Source organism: Triticum aestivum, chromosome 3D (assembly GCF_018294505.1).
Source record: "Triticum aestivum cultivar Chinese Spring chromosome 3D, IWGSC CS RefSeq v2.1, whole genome shotgun sequence".
NCBI lineage: Eukaryota > Viridiplantae > Streptophyta > Magnoliopsida > Poales > Poaceae > Triticum > Triticum aestivum.
In genome coordinates, this window is record NC_057802.1 from 519964888 (window position 1) to 519982227 (window position 17340).

At 42.1% G+C, this 17340-nt stretch overlaps 1 non-coding gene and 1 pseudogene across 1 annotated transcript; both read left to right on the top strand.

The window, feature by feature from the left end:
• The first annotated feature begins 3655 nt into the window (after positions 1-3655).
• Positions 3656-14900, top strand: LOC123076435 (uncharacterized; annotated as a pseudogene).
• TRNAY-GUA (transfer RNA tyrosine (anticodon GUA)) lies at positions 4795-4879 on the top strand. The gene is given in 2 exon segments: positions 4795-4831; positions 4844-4879. It is a non-coding gene; the product is annotated as a tRNA-Tyr (tRNA).
• Positions 14901-17340: the final 2440 nt, after the last annotated feature.

Sequence of the window (17340 nt, forward strand, 5' to 3'; positions counted from 1 at the left end):
GGCCAGATCTGACTAGCGAGCATTGTTGGACTCTATTGCTTGTTGGGCAGTGGCCTATGGTCAGCAAAATGGATAACTAAACACAGGGGCGGAGCCAGGATTAAAATTGAGAGGGGGCAAAGATGTATAGAAGCTTATAGCCAGAACATTTACAAAGATTGACCACACACAACCATATTGTATATAGTGAATAAGAAGCAACACCGAAAAATAATATGTTTTATTAAGATAATTCCATCACAAAAAACAAAGTCCATTTCATAGCAAAAGTCAAGGTAAACTAATCACTTTAGACAAAATGACCTGAGATATATTGATATTTGTGTTCCTAAATTGCAAAAGAAATCACCTATCTTCCTGGATAATTTTCTAGCCCAAAAGTTATACAAAAACGAAGCTAAAATTAAGACAGAATGCAACATAAAAACATTGACAAATAAGAAAATGTTTTACCACATTACCTTTTTCTTTCCTCCGACAACGATCTTTCATGTTTTAACTATCACATCATTATCCCTGAAAGAACTATCACTCATTAAGATTTCTTGTCTATCAAGCAAATAAGGCTATGGCTGACAAAATGTTCGCTCACTTTGTTCTTAACAAAGAAATAGGAAAGGAACAAGAATTTAGAAATTATAACAGAAAATAAGAAAGAGGAACTGATGAAGAACCCTAATACTTATCTCATTGGTGTTGCATCAATAGCACGGAGATCCCTGCAGAGGCAGCGATCTTTAAAGTTGAAAGGACTAAAAGAATTAGTCGCAAGCCGGCCGGCTGGCCGGCGTGCATGGCGGGCGGCCAGGCCGGTCGCCGGAGGTGATCTGGCGAGGGCATGGCTAGGCAAGGCTGCAGGCAGCATGGCGGCTGGGTCGCATCTTCGTCTAAACATTTCCTAATTTTGTTTTCCAGAAGATCTCACATTTTCTCTCTTTTTTAGGAACAGATCTCACGTTTCCTAGTTACGTATGTTCTGCTAGGCTGCTTAGCAGGCTTGATGGGCTGAGTCCTTGTTTCTCATACATGGGCTAAAGGAAAATAAGCAGAAAAAAGTAAGCTGAGCGGGGGCAAACACTGCGGGCTGAGTGGGGGCAACTTTGTATGATATGGGCCTAGTACAAATGGGCCAAAAAATCGAGTGGGGGCATTCGCCCCCACTGTGCTGTACGTGCATTCGCCCCTGACTAAACAGTGACGGGTCGTAAAGTCGGCAGAGGATCTGCTGCCATGCATGCAACGTGAAATGCTTTTACAGCACATCTCGATAAGCTGCGCGCGCCCCCTACCTAATCGTGTCGGGCCTGCCTTGCCTTGCGTGGCTAAAATATTGTTGAGCAGGCATGCATGCGATCAGATCACTTCAGCTTTTCCGCGCACGGCGGACATGTTGATAAATCTAAGCAAAAGGCTCCAGCCTGCATGGCGTACGTCGATCTCATCGGATTGCTTGCTGCTTAGCTTTACTACTCCTTCCTCATCGCTCTAGTACAACGTTGCAACTCTTTGCCTCAATTTGCGTAAGAACATGATTTTCACCTCTACCAGACTACTCGACTACCACATATCCTCCTCTGTCCTCTAGCTAGTCTAGACGGAGAAGAGATTCGGTCAAAATCACGGCCTGCCTCCGTTGCATGCAGCATAGGTGGTGGGGTAGCGAAAAACTTTTCTCCACTGTTGGCCACTTTCGTCAAGATTCGTGCAAAACCTATTTCACACAATTCAAAAAGTTATCAATTGAAAAAACAATTTCACTCGCTTCATAAAACAGATTTCGCTCATTTATAAAAAATACAATTTCACTTATTCAAAACATTGGTTTCACTAAATAGAAAAACGCATTTCACTTATTTCAGAAACCTGATTTCACTTATTTCAAAAAATATATTTCACTAGTGTCGCATCTCTGAAATAACAAGTTCACGTTGAAATATGTTTCATATGCATGATTGTTTTTCTTCGGAAAACGGTTTCAATCATTTCAATACTGATTACAATTATTTCGAATAAGTAAATTTGAAATGAGTGAAATTGAAAATTTGATATGACTGAAATAGCCAAAATTAAACTAGTTTAAATATATTCAAGATTGGTCTTGTTCTATAGATCATGTGTTCAGGAATTTGAATATATAAAAAAATTCAGTGATAGATCACTACCATTGAGTTCTCAAAAATATGCTAGTGCAACCGGCCAGCTTGTGAATCCTAAAAAATGCTCCATTAAGTTTGGTACTTGTTGTGTAGAGGAGGACAAGCAAGATGTACGTCAGGTGTTACAAATCCAAGGTGAGGACTTTGAAGAAAAATATTTGGGGCTCCCAACCCCGGATGGACGCATGCATAAGGGCAGATTCCAGAACCAACATGAAAGATTAATGAAGAGAATTTTGCTTTGGGGGGATTCACTCTCTCAGGCAGGAAAGGAGACGATGATAAAATCTGTTGGTCAGGCCTTACCTACATACATAATGGGTGTTTTTAAACTGCCATTCTCAGTATGTGATGACCTCACAAACCTTGTAAGAAATTTCTGGTGGGGAAAAAGGCAAGGAAAAAGGAAGGCTCATTGGATTGCTTGGGACAAGATGACAGAACCTAAATGTAGAGGAGGGTTGGGATTCCGTGATTTCCGTCTCTTCAACCAAGCCCTGCTCGCAAGACAAGCTTGGCGCCTCCTGATAAAGCCAGACTCGCTATGCGCGAGAGTTTTAAAAGCTAAATATTACCCTAATGGTTCCCTAGTGGATACTGTTTTTGCAGGTAATGCGTCATCAACGTGGCATGCTATCCATCATGGACTAGACCTTCTCAAGAAGGGCTTGGTCTGGCGGATAGGCAATGGTGAGAGCGTCAGGATCTGGCGCGATCCATGGCTGCCACGGCCACCATCTTACCGGGTCATCACCAACTGTGCAACTTGCCGACTCCGACGAGTTTCGGAGCTCCTGGATGACCAGGGGCGCTGGGACGAGGGGCTGATCCGTACTTACTTCATGTCGCTAGATGCTGAAGAGACATTGAAGATCAAGCCGTCCCCACGGCAGCTAGAGGATATAATCGCATGGGCACCGGATTCCCGCGGAAATTTCAGCGTGCGCAGTGCGTACAAGCTCGCCCTTGATGAAAAAAATCGCACTTCTACATGCGCCACGAGCAGGGCACCGGATGGCACCAGAGCCGTCTGGGACACGGTATGGGGGTGCCCTGCTCCCCCAAAGGTACGAGTACTGTCCTGGAGGGTTGTGAAAAATGCTCTAGCTACCATGGCAGATTTGGCGAAGAGAAATATAGTTGAAACTGATATATGTCCTTTATGTGGGGTGGAACGTGAGGACACATACCACGTTTTCTGCAGATGTCCGAGGGCCCGTGACCTATGGCACGCCATGGAGGAGACTTGGAGAATGCCTAGCCTGGATACTATGTGTAACACGGGACCGGAATGGCTTTTGCATCTCCTGGAACGCTGCAGCAAGGACGAACGCCTACCTGTGCTCATGACAATTTGGCGTACATGGCATGTCCACAACGAGATAACTCACCACAAGCCGGCGCCTCCAACTGAAGCTTCTCGACGCTTCCTGTCGAGCTATATTGATTCTTTGTTGTGCATCCAACAACATCCAAACGCAGATGTCTCGAAAGGGAAGATGGTCGTCAGTTATAATCATATGCTCAAGCAGAATTTAGGCCGTGCTTCTCCTGCTGAGAACCCCCGGCCTCCGGAGAGATGGGCGAAACCTTCTGATGGTTGGTGTAAATTAAATGTCGACGGTGCATTTGTTGAAGCTGAAGGTTCTGGAGCTGCTGGTATGATCTTGCGCAATCACCATGGGGAGGTGATTTTTGCATCTTGTCGATTCCTGCCGAAGTGCTCGAGTGCGGTGGAAGCTGAGCTTTCGGCCTGTTTGGAGGGAGTGTCCCTAGCACTCGAATGGAGCACTGATCCATTCATCTTGGAGACGGACTGTACTATAGCTGCAAGCATGTTAATGGAGACCGAAGTGAACAGATCACCGGCTGCAGCGATCGTCGAGGAGACCAAACGCCTGCTGCGTTTGGGACGGCCACATATTGTATCCCATGTTAGAAGAGATAAAAACCATGTTAGTCATAGTCTGGCTCAAATGGGGCGGCAGCCTAGGACAGCCATATGGCTTCGCCATGCTCCAGGGGAGATTCTTTCCTTATGTACTATGGACTGTGATCCTCCTGATTGATTAATGAAAGGTCTTTTATTCGCAAAAAAAAAGATCACTACCATTGAAGATATTGGGCATCTAAAATTTTAAACAAAGGGAAAATGCATGGATATGTTGGAGAGAGATGCTGCATGCATGCATGTGTACCACCTCTGTAAAATGGTACTACACTATCCTAACATTGATTTGACTAAAATCAGAAATACAAGAGGTGCTATCCATCAAATACTTTCATATATACATGCATATGATCCCACAACTTTACATATGTCTGTACATTATTGGTGGCAAGGCCACCGGTAGCTCCCGGCTCTGGTAAAAATGACTTTACGGGTGGGGTAGTCATGTACTCATGTTTTATGGCTTCCTGTAGGCCCGCAAAATGTAGATTAGGTTCCTAATTAATGTATTTCCTTCTCTCAATGTCCCCGGGTCCCCAATATAGCTCCAAGTAACACCACAAATCATATTTACTCTTTGTTTTCCTCAAGTACTGTTGATCAACAAATCGTGCGTCTGATGTATGGATCGAATCCTTGTCACAATTGTTTTGGATATAAAACTTAGTCATTTAAATCCATCACAAACCGACCTTAGCTCAGTTGGTAGAGCGGAGGACTGTAGTGTCGCAGATGAATCCTTAGGTCGCCGGTTCGAATCCGGCAGGTCGGACGTTTGTCGCTGCTTTTTTTGTCTACAATTTCCTCTTTCTTTTCATCCTTCTTATGACGAGTCATGGGCCGCTCGATTGGGATGTAGCACGATTTTTTTGGCGGCTCCGTATCTTCTTTTGGGCCAAAATCTTCATACGCATAAAAAAAATCCTTTGAAAACCATGCTTGGGATGTGGTGGAATTCCACTTCAAGATAAAAGACTTACTCATAAAAAGGTTGTGTGCATCACAGATGCTGGAAGAAATTAAATTGTTCTCCCAATCCGGCAGGTCGGACGTTTGTCGCTGCTTTTTTTGTCTACAATTTCCTCTTTCTTTTCATCCTTCTTATGACGAGTCATGGGCCGCTCGATTGGGATGTAGCACGATTTTTTTGGCGGCTCCGTATCTTCTTTTGGGCCAAAATCTTCATACGCATAAAAAAAATCCTTTGAAAACCATGCTTGGGATGTGGTGGAATTCCACTTCAAGATAAAAGACTTACTCATAAAAAGGTTGTGTGCATCACAGATGCTGGAAGAAATTAAATTGTTCTCCCAATTTTTTTGAGCTCATCCACAAAAGACATGTCGATACCAGGCAGGAGACGAGGAAAAAAAATCCTAGTCCATTTTCTACATAAGAGCGATTCAATCATGGCACCACTGCCAGCCGAGTCTCGGCGCCCCTGTTGCAGCTAGGAACAAGCCTTTCTACCCGCTTGGCTAGCTATGTTGGCCAATCAGGTTGCCTCATTGGCTCGACTGGCTGCTTTCTGGCTGTTGAGGTTGGTTTGTCTTCAGCAGACGGGTCGTTCAGGTCATCGACAATGATGCAATACATCTACTATGCGTTTTCTGGAGGTAATAGCACCATAGGTACCCTAACTTGCACCCAATGTGATGATTCAGTCCCAAAGTTGCAAAACTTGACCAAATCATACCCCAACTTGCATCTCATGTGATGATTTAGTCCCAGGCCAATCAGAGCTCGCCAATTGGCTGGACCGGTCAGCGCGCGCAGTTTTGCACAAAACCCCCTGCCGTTTCCCTGAATCAACCCGCAGTATAGCACACCTGAATTAAATCTGTCGGAGGAATCGAGTTCACGTCCGGTCCAGATCCAGCTCCACTCGTTCCCCATCTGCCCCCTTGCCCCCTCAGCTCCAGCATCAGCTTCTCCACGCCGCCAGCAAGCTCGCCGCCGCCGTCCAGCTCACCGCCGCCGTCCAGGTTGCCCCCATGGTATCTTGGAGTGAAGGATCGAGCTCGTCGTCCGACGGCTACTCCGTGACAAGTGAGGTTAGTTCTTGACTATGTGTGTGGCAGTTAGGGATTGAGCAAAAATGGGGAAGGGTGTATGTTCTTGAGTAGCAAAATTTCATCATAGATGATGCCTGCCTCTTTGCTGACTAGAATATGTTGTAAACAATGTTGTAGGCTCCTGCTCCTGCCACCATTTTCTGCTCTGAGTGGACAGGCCTTGCTCCAGATCTTGCAGCTAGATGTGAACACCAGTGTGTGTGTGAGAAGTTTGTGTGCTTTGAATCAGTTGATAGTGGAAGGAGGTATCTTGCTTGTGCACAAAAGGTTAGTAGATCTACCAAACTTGCAATGTGTCATCTTACTTTGATCTGTATAAGAGTGTGCCATGTAAATGTGGAGGAGTGCATTTTCAGTTAAGAGCATCTAGTTTGTGAACTTAATTAAATCTTTGAGTTAACAACATCTTGTTAGTGAACTTAACTGAATTCAAATGAACTAACTGAACTGAATTTAAATGAAATAACGGAACTTAACTGAATTAGAATGAAATAGCTGAACTTATCTGGATTTAAATTCAGTTAACTGAACTTAACTGAATTCAAATGAACTAACTGAATTCTATCTTATCTGTTAGGAAATACCTAAATGCAAGTTTGTGGAGTGGATTGACCCTGAATGGCCTGCCACTCTGAAGATGAGTTTAGCCAGGGTTTGGGGCATGTATGATGATGAGAACAAGCTAAGGCTCAGGGAAAGTGTAGTTCTTGCTGAAGAAAATTTTAGGGTTGTGAAAGAGAAGGAAAAGATGGAAAATGATCTAAGGTTTTTTAAACTAGATTTTGCTAAGATGGTGGGTGACAAGGAGCAGACAATTACTGAACTGGGCAATGCAAGACTTGCTCTTTCTGACCTAAAGGAAGAGCTTGAGAAGAAGAAGATGTCTGATAAATCTACCACTAGAATTCATCAGGTTGTGAGGGCTAAGGCAGAGAAAGAGAGGGATGAGATGAAGCAACAGATGGACAGCATGAAGGAAGAGTTGGACAAAGTGGTGTCACAGAGGGATGAGCTTAAGAAGGAGAAGAAGAAACTAGAGTACATGATTGGTGATCTATTCAGGCACAAGGAGGAGACCAAGAGCAAGATAAGGAGGGTGAAGGAGATCTTAGATGAACTTGAGTAATTCATTGTTGGTGCAATGCTGCCTTAAGTTGGAGCTATTAATTAGTTGTACTTCTTTATTGAACTTGGTTGATTTGTATGCCAGTATCATCTAAGGCACTGAATTTGTATGACTGCTTTTAGTTAACTGAATTTGTATGACTGCCCAAGTTATGTTGTTGCAAGGTGTTATTAGACTGAATTTGCTTTTAGTTAACTGAATTTGTATGACTGAATTTGCAAGGTGTTATTAGATAACTGAATTTTTGACAGTGTTACTAAATATTCAGTAAACTGAATGACCAGTTCACTGAAGATTCAGTTACATGCAAATGTAGTTAACTCAATTTGTCTCTCTCTGTTTGCATGTCCAGTTTCCTGAATTTATAGTTAAATGGATTATGAGTCTAACTGAATTCTAGCTAACTGAATGTAGTCATCACTGCTAATTCCGATCAAACCATCTGAGATTGGTTTATTTGGTTTGCTGAAGTAAATGATGTGCTCACTCACAGGATATCCCAACCAAACCAAGTGTTGTTCAAGGAATGCATAAGAGAAAGTGCCAGAGTCAACAAAGTCTAGCACCTCAACAGAAGGGTTCCAGTACTCCAGGTTTCTGATTGGGCCACAGAAAATTCCACCATGCTCAAGTTCCAGTGTAAAAAATGGACTGTCCACCCTTTCTCCATTTGCTGCATCACACACTGTATTCAAAACAAACATGCATCAGTTGAGAAACAAATATTCAGTTAACTGAATAAATTAGTCAATTGCATCAGATTTAACATACTTGAACAACAGCTTAAGGTTCAGTTAACTGAACCTTTCAGTTACCTACAGTAAGCTGAAAAAGATTCAGTTAACTACAGTACTTGACAAAATTCTGACAACTACAGTAACTGAAAATATCCAGTTAACTACAGTAACTGAACATATTCACTGAACTACAGATAACTGAACATATTCAGTGAACTAAATATAAACTAACCATAAATGAAATACAAGATTAGCACAACATTAACACAAACCATTCAATTCACTAAAACTTAGCTGCACATACCATTAGCATTACCAAAACACTCACTAAATGGTGTAACAAAATAGCCAAGTTTATACTCTGTACAAAACATCTTCAACAGCAAAAAGGAGTTAAATTTCACAACACGAACAGATGCTTGAGTAGAGTACAGGCTAAAGCAGAACGAAAAGCCAACTACAAAGGCATTAACATCTAATTTGTCCGCCATAAACCCTAGCTTGGGGTCTAACCTCCTTTTCAAAAAAATAAAATATAGATGTCTAGCTCCATCGATTCATAAACATGGCAGTTTGCTCAAATGGTTTGTGGTAACTTAATTATTAAGCTATGGTTACTATTAGGTTCATTTGCCATCATGGATGGGGATGAGTTGGTCAGTCATTTGTCATGATGTAGATAGCGTTTTTTCATGAATTTGTCATGTGTACATCACACACACAGTTTATATCTTTCCATCATGTTCGGAAACAAGAAACTCTAAATTTGCCATGTGAACATTACACACAGTTTATGATTTTCCATCATGTTCGGAAACAGAAAAAAATGCTCGATTTGCCATGTGAAACACCACAACATTTTATGAATTTTCCATCATGTACGAAACACACACACACACACACACAAAGATTCTAAATCTGCCATATCAGTGCAAAACAATTTTTTTCTAAAGTTGCCATGTGTTATAAAACAATTTTTTTTCCAATGTTGTCATGATGTGTAGAACAAATTTCCAAAATTTGTCACGTTCCCATGATTTTTCAGAGTATAAACAATATAGTTGCCCATGATATACAATTAAATTTGCCATGTGTCCGTTACATATTTTCCATTTTTTTTTGCCATGTCACTGTTACAAATTTTTTAATTTTCCATCATGTACGAAAACAATTTATTTTTTGCCATGTGACAAGTGCATTTTTTAAAGAAGAGATTTCTTTTCTCACAAAACAACTATCTTGCAAAGTTGCCATGATGTGCACATTTGTTTTCAATTTTCCATGATTTTTCAGAAATTCGAACAAGTAATATAATCGCCCATGATACAATTAATTTTCCATGTGACCATTACATAATTTTCAAACACTTGCCATGTTTTATTCAACAAAAATCTTAAACTTGCCATGTTATAGTTAGAAAATTTCTTAATTTGCCACATCTTTGGGAATTAAAATATTCTAAAATTTCCATGTACATTCTTACATTTCTTTTACCTTGCTTTTGATTTACAAATATGACTTTTTTGAGATATTTTATGTGACCGGTTAATACATTTTCCAAAATTTGCCAGGCTTTTAGAGGAAAAAAATCCCTAAAAATTTCGTTTGGCCAATACAACATTTATCTAAATTTTCCATGATTTAGGACACATTTTTAAAAAAAAATTGCCATGCGATTGTATAAATTTTCCATGAGTCAGAGAACAAATTTCTTAATTTTCCCATGAATGACACAATTTTTCATGTACATATAGATAGTTGCCATTACTCTACTGAAATATTTTTCTAAATTTGCTATGATTTCAGAGAACAATTTTCTAAAGTTTTTGCAATGTTATCTCTGGAGGATCATTGCGTCTTTAGAAATTTCACCTTTATAGAAAATTCCCCATGCCATTTTCTTGTTGGATGTAGGTCAAAAAAGGCAGAAAGGTATAGTTGACATGATTTGTTGAGTAAGTGAAACAAAATCTGCCATGATATTATAACATGGCAATGTTGTCCGCATAGAGAACTGCCATGCTACAACATTGACAGTTGCCATGTGTGGAATTGCCATACCACAACACAAAGATTTGCCGTGTTTTTTTCGTTAAGATTGTTTCGGATTCCAATTTTGGTACCCCTCCAAAATTTATGCATTTTTTATGATTTTAAATGACTATTTTGTGCATTTTTGCACTTGCTATTTTTTTGCATTTTATTATTATAAAAAGTTACCAGTTTTTGTGAATGGCAATTTGTTGTTAAAAGCAGCTAACTGGGCCTAGCCCCCTTTTTTCCGTTGTTTGAATTGGATCCAGTTTTCTGTCGCATAAAAAACCAACTGCAATGAACGTTGTGACCGCTAAACAAGTCAAATCAATAAACCAGTTGTAGCGAACGTCAACTCGCTGCCCCTATGTTTGTCACATTCCATCCGTCGATGCGATGACAACAGGCGATCAACGGTGGATTCAGTTAAAAAGGACTTTTGTGCTGGCTTAAATGTATTTCTAAGTTTTCACATTGTCTTTTATGTGGTTGATTACTCAGGCTCATGACCTGAAGACTGCAGGTTCAAATCATATCATTAAACCAGCATTCTTAAATTTAAAATCAAAGAGTCGGCGAAAAAATGGAAGAGCTTCCCGTTGATAGTTCTCATGTAGCTGGATTTCCGGGAAACACAAGAATTTTTATAATGAGATTCCAACTAGTACCTTTTATTTTAAAATTTTAAGAAGAGCCGCTCTTTAGAGAGTACAATACAATGACAATTGTAAGTTGTGTGTATGTGTGGGATGCTGATTTATTGTCTATCGTTGGCATGTATGGTATAACCTGTCGCGGATGCCTGAGAGGCAGTGGTTTACCCGGGGCCTATGTTATGTCAGTGGTTTGAATTCGCCTATCTCTTTTCTCATGGAGATAAGTGTACTATATCTGGATATTTCTTTTGTACCAATATATTGATCCGGATAGTTGAACAAAAAACTTGATTAAAATGTACACTTTAGTCTTTTAACAGTTCAGTACATAAAAGCTGGTTTAAGTGATGCATTTTGGTAAAAAAAACTGTTGGGAGAGGATTTTTTAAAACACTGTTTGGGGAGAATGATGATGCTGACGTGGCTTAGCTGACACTTGTGTCTGGAGGACCACACTATGAGAGTTAGGGCATCAGGATTGGGCAAATTTGGCCCCTCAAACGGAACGCACCTGGTCAATGTTCGAGTGTGTTCGTTTTTACTTCCTATTTGCCCGTTCACATAGTCATGTCCCTTATTTTTTTTCTATACGTCCGGTAACATGCAAGTGATTGATGGAGAAGGAGAGAGATAAAATAATAAAGAAACAAAAAAATGCTCATATGTGGTGGACGTAGGATCACTGACCGGACATGCTCGGGCACTCCTCGTACCCATTTAATTTATGAGGGCAATATGAAGGGTGCTGGACAATTCGAACATTTAAGGAAGTTTTGAGGGTCCGGATGGGTCAATCTTTTCCTTCTTTATTCTTCTGTCCGGTCAGCGGTTCTACGTCTGCCCGGTTAATTTGAGGGGTCTGATTGTAGATGGTCTTATCTCCCGCTCGGCTCGTACACGGCGACTTCGCCGGAGACTTGCGACGACGACTACTACCTCGAGCGCGTGCTCCTCCTTGACCGCAAGGCCCGCAAGGCAGCGCAGGAGCTGTACTGGTCAAACGCCCTCAGCTTCTTCCCCGCGCTGCATGAAGGGTCGCAGCCCACCTAGCGCGCGCGATGCCCTCTTCCTCCTCCTCGTTTGTGTCGGCAGAGGAGGAGATGAGGAACTGGGCGGAGCTGCCGCCGGACGCGATCTCAACCATCCTCCAGAAGCTTGACCACGTCAACATCCTGATGGGGGCCGGCCAGGTGTGCCGCTCCTGGCGCGGCGCCGCCCGCGACGAGCCCGAGCTCTGGCGCCGCATCAACATGCTGGGCCACGCCGACCTCTCCCCCGAGCTCAACCTCCACGGGATGGCGCAGGCCGCCGTCCGCCGCAGCGCGGGGAGATGCGAGGCGTTTCTGGGGCGAGTACACCGACGACCACGACTTTCTCCTCTACCTCGCTGACCAGTGAGATTTTTTAACCGCCTCCCACACCACCTTCTTGTTTTGAGACTTATTATAACATTAGTTGTTTTCTTGAATTTATATATAGTATTTCAGTAAGAGGAGTGACTATTCTTAGTTTGATAAAGGCAAAGCGCTAGAGAAAACCTGTCACTGTGCATTACTCCGTACACCATACTGCCTTCATGTTGTCTGCACCTTCTTAAAATTTGGCGATACTTAATTGGTAAGGGAGAATGGATGAGCGACTTACAAATAGAAGCACTTGTGGACGTATGGGTAAATCATAGAATGTTTGCAATAATTGGATGATTCTGACATTTCAAGTTTTACTCTGCTGAATTTCTGTTATCACAACATTTAGCCACCCTCAGATCTATCTTCACACAGTTAACCTTATCCATTTGTGCCCACCCCATTCAAAAAGAATGCTGATTTTCGTCCAACCAAAAATTGATGTCCCGTCGTCAACCTATGCATTGGCTTGCCAATTAAGAATTAACTCAGCCGAGTTCTTCATATATTGGTTTGTTAATACAGGGGGAAGTATTCTTTGGTTTGGTTTGAAACACAACACGGTTGTGAGTTAGCTTTTTAGCGCTTCTGAGTATTTTCCAGTGAAAGAGTCCCATTAGCGTTGGTTTGAGACTTCGGAGTTATGTTGCTTGTTGAACAGAACAAACTCAACTGATTTCATATGCTGGAGTGCAGAATTTATTCTAATTTTGCAACCTGCGATCAGGCATAAAAAACTTAGCATCCCTGAAATTTCTGTCAAATCTAACAATTAATCATTAATTGAATTGTCACTAGACCTCTTTAAGTATGTACCTGTGTCCTTTGATGCTATGCAGTTATCTGAATTTATGAAATGTTCTATTCGTACTCTGTAAGTCTGTCGAAACATAAATTTAGCTTACTGTTTTATACAGGGTGCTTATGTCTTTCTATATGTGTGGCATCTTTCTTTGTCGAAAATATGTGTGGCATATTTTTATTGGTTATTGAGATCCAAGTGCTACATTTGCAGGGCCTTCTCTTAAGAGTCTTCGCCTCATTTCTCGCTATAATTTTGATGAAGTACTTAAGGAGATGATAGTGAAATTCCCTTTGCTCGAGGAGCTCGAGCTTTCATTGTGTTTAGATGTGGGTGAGAGTGGTGTGTTGGGGGTTGTTGGCAAAGCATGCCCACAACTGAAGCGCTTCAGACTGAATAAGGACGTGTTCTATGATTTTGAAGCTAGCGACAATGACAGGGATGACGAAGCCATGGGGATTGCAACTATGCATGAGTTACGCTCTTTGCAGTTATTTGCCAATCGCCTGTCCAATAAAGGACTGACAGCCATCCTGGATAATTGCCCCCACCTTGAGTCCCTTGACATTCGTCACTGCTTCAATGTCTGCATGGACAACACCCTGCATGCAAAGTGTGATAGGATAAGCACATTGAGCCTTATCCTGCCAAGATTAAGTGATGTTTGCATGAAGGGGCAATTAGTTCGTCGGCAAACATCTGACAAGGGATTCCCCAGAATGATATCTTCCTCATCCATGGATGCCCAGGATGATCTTTCTGCCATCGAGAATCAGGTGTGCAAGCTAAGTGATGTTCGCATGAGAGGGCAATTTGTTCGTCGGCAAACATCTGACAGGGGATTCCCCAGAATAACATCTTCCTCATCCATGGATGCCCAGGGTGATCTTTCTGCCATCGAGAATCAGGTGCACAAGCTAATCGATGATTTGAGAAGCGATTTCATAGAAGGTCAGAGATCAGCGACATCAGAGATTCGCCTTCTAGCCAAGCACAACATGGAGAGCAGGATTGTCCTTGCAAATTGTGGGGCTATAAACTTGCTGGTTGGTCTTCTTCATTCACCAGATGCCAAGATCCAAGAAAATGCAGTGACAGCGCTCCTCAATCTGTCCATCAGTGATAACAATAGGATTGCCATTGTGAATGCAGATGCTGTTGATCCTCTCATCCATGTCCTGGAAACAGGGAACCCTGAAGCTAAAGAGAATTCAGCAGCTACTTTGTCCAGTCTCTTGGTTATTAAAGAAAACAAAGTGAGGGTTGGACGATCTGGTGCCGTCAAGCCTCTCGTGGACTTGCTGGTAAGTGGGACCCCGCAAGGAAAGAAAGATGCAACTATTGCATTGTTTTATTTATCCATACTTCATGAGAACAAGGGTCGCATTGTGCAAGCTGATGCAGTGAAGCAACTAGTTAAGCTTATGGATCCTGCTCTTGGAATGACCGACAAAGCTGTAGCTGTCTTGGCAAATCTTGCTATGATACCAGAAGGGAGAACTGCGATTTGGGAGACGCGAGGTATTCGAGCTCTTGTTGAAGTTGTCGAACTGGGTTCACCGAGAGGGAAGGAAAATGCTGCCGCGGCATTGCTTCAGCTATGCACAAACAGCAACCGATATTGCAGCGTAGTTCTTAAAGAGGGCGCCGTGCCCCCTTTAGCCACACTGTCACAGTCAGGAACACCGCGAGCAAGAGAAAAGGTCTGCCCCTTTCTACAACAAAATTTACATCTTGAAGAAAACCACCTGCAAAATCAATTTGGTATGAATATGTATTTGTTGCAGGCACAGGCTCTTATCAGCTACTTCCGCAGCCTGAGACATGGGAACTCATTAAGCGTTTCCAGGTGGTTGACCGGTGCTGCGCATTTATAGTCAGATTGAGATTGTGCTCATCATCTCATGCTACTTGTTGGGCGTGGGTGTCTGTTGTCGCCATTGTTGTTGAGATGGCGTGTTTTTCGGGTTTTTTTACATATCTTTTGTGCAGCTTCTTCATTGGTATCTTTTTGACCCGGATTTTGCTTTGCACGTGCTGTTAGCTGACTCGCACTGGTTTACTGCTTTGCATTCTTCTACCGAGAGATTTCTCTGATGTGCCTGATGATGCGATTGTAGGCTAGCAGGCGTTGTATTGGCAATTGTCACGGTAATGATGATACTATCGCCACGGTAATGGAATCATTTCCGCCAAATATGACATTCAGAAGGGATTTATTTGGACCCAGACTACAATCGTGGAACATCCTGCTCCAGCGGTTGTCCACGGTGCAATTGTCACATGGGTCTGATGTATTCCGATGGAACCTACATGGGAATGGACAGTTCTCAGTAGAGTCTATGTATAGAGCGTTAATCCAGTCTGATGTGCCAGTTGATAATAACAAGAAGATCTGGAAGATGAAAATACCGCTTAAGAATAAAATCTTCGCATGGTATCTTCGTCGTGGAGTCATTCTTACTAAAGATAACCTTATTAAGAGGAATTGGCATGGAAGTCCGCAATGTGTCTTTTGTCACCATGATGAGACAATAAAACATTTATTCTTTCAATGCAAATCGGCTCGTTCTATATGGTCAGTCATCCAAATAGCTTCTGGCTTGTATCCTCCTTGTAGTGTTGCTAATGTGTTTGGCAACTGGCTACATGGGATTGATCACAGGTTTAGAACCCTTCTCAGAGTGGGAGCGCTTGCCGTTATTTGGTCGCTTTGACTCTGTAGAAATGATAAGGTTTTTAACGATAAAAGTACTTCTCTTATGCAGGTTATCTACAGATGTACCGGGACTCTTCGTTTATGGTCCTCTCTACAATGTGTGGAGAATCGAGACCTGTTTATGGAGGTGTGTACACGATTGGAGGCTACGGCGAGGGATACTTTTACCCAACATGGGTGGCAGCATGATCTTAGGATTGGCCTCCCTCCGCTTTAGGCGTTATACGGATACTGCATGTTTTCCTTGTATTTCGCCTTTTTTTTTAAATGAGAGGATATTTTTTGGCTGTGTGCATCTTAGCTATGCAGAGGCCGGGTGTAATGCTTAAATCTTTTAAGTAATAAAGCGCCCCTTTTCGAAAAAAGGCGTTGTATTGGCGCTCTCTGATGATGGCTCCAGGATTGAGCCTGGCTCAACTCTGCCAGGTGGCTTTTGTGATGCGTTGACACTTGGCAGTTAGCACAAATTTGCGTTATGCAGTGCTAGTAGTTCAGTAGTCTACCTCAGTTCTGTCTCTGTGATTGCACAGACTGTTTTCTCTAAGAGAAAAGGAAGCGGCATGTTTCTTGTGTCACTGGCCTATTTCATCTGGTTCAGCGAGACAGACCATAGGATGCAACCATGTCTTTCTCCCTGCACCTCAAAGGGAAAATGTAATCCTGTCTGACAAGATTGGTTGCTTCTGCATGAGAGGGCAATTTCTTCGGCTGCAAACATCTAACAGGGATTCCTAAGAATAATATCTTCCTCGTCCATGGATGCCCGGGGTGATCTTTCTGCCATCGAGAATCAGGTACGCAAATTAATCGATGATTTGAGAAACGATTCCATAACAATATATCACGAATGCAGATGCTGTCGATCCGCTCATCCATGTCTTGGGAAAAGAGAATTGAGCGTCTAATTTGTTGTTTAGTCTCTTTGTTTGTTTTTTCAACCGGGCATTCCCCTTTCCATTACCGGCTTAACGGAAATACAAAGTTCACTGGTATTACAAGCAAGATCGGAGGAGGGAAGGAGATGGGAGGCGAGCTGGTGCATTGCCAGGAAACCCGCTATGGGTGCTCGACGTCGAGACACCCATTACGGGACAAAACATGACAACGCAAATAGTTATACGGTAAACAAACGACCTAACACCGTCATAATGTACTGAGAAGGACTAATAGCACGAGCAGTACACCTCCAGGTAGTACGAAAGAACTCACTGAATTCATTTCAAGATTTTTAGCAGTAGTTTCCCCCTCAACACAGTATAACCACATTGCTAGCACGCAGTGGCGAATCTAGGAAGAAAATGAAGGGTAGGCTAAAGTCAATGGCGAGAAAACTAAGCTCTCTTTTGAAAAAAAAACATGATGTCCTAACCTTGTTGTCAAAATAAGCTCAGAATTTCCCAAATTACTAGTTAAAACATGTAGTATTAACTAATTAACTAGATTTTTTCTAGGATTTTTGAAAAAATATATGAAATTTTGAACCAAAATTTGAATTTATCTTGCAAAATAATCATTATCTCCCCATCTTGTTGTCTATATAAGTTGAAGGAGGGATTACAATCACAATAGTTAAGGGAAGGATATCTGGGTTCACATTAGCTGGGATAGGTTCAGGTTCAGTGCGAGGAGTACATGCATGCATACTCATTTTTGTAACTTCTTTTTTGCAAATAAGTTG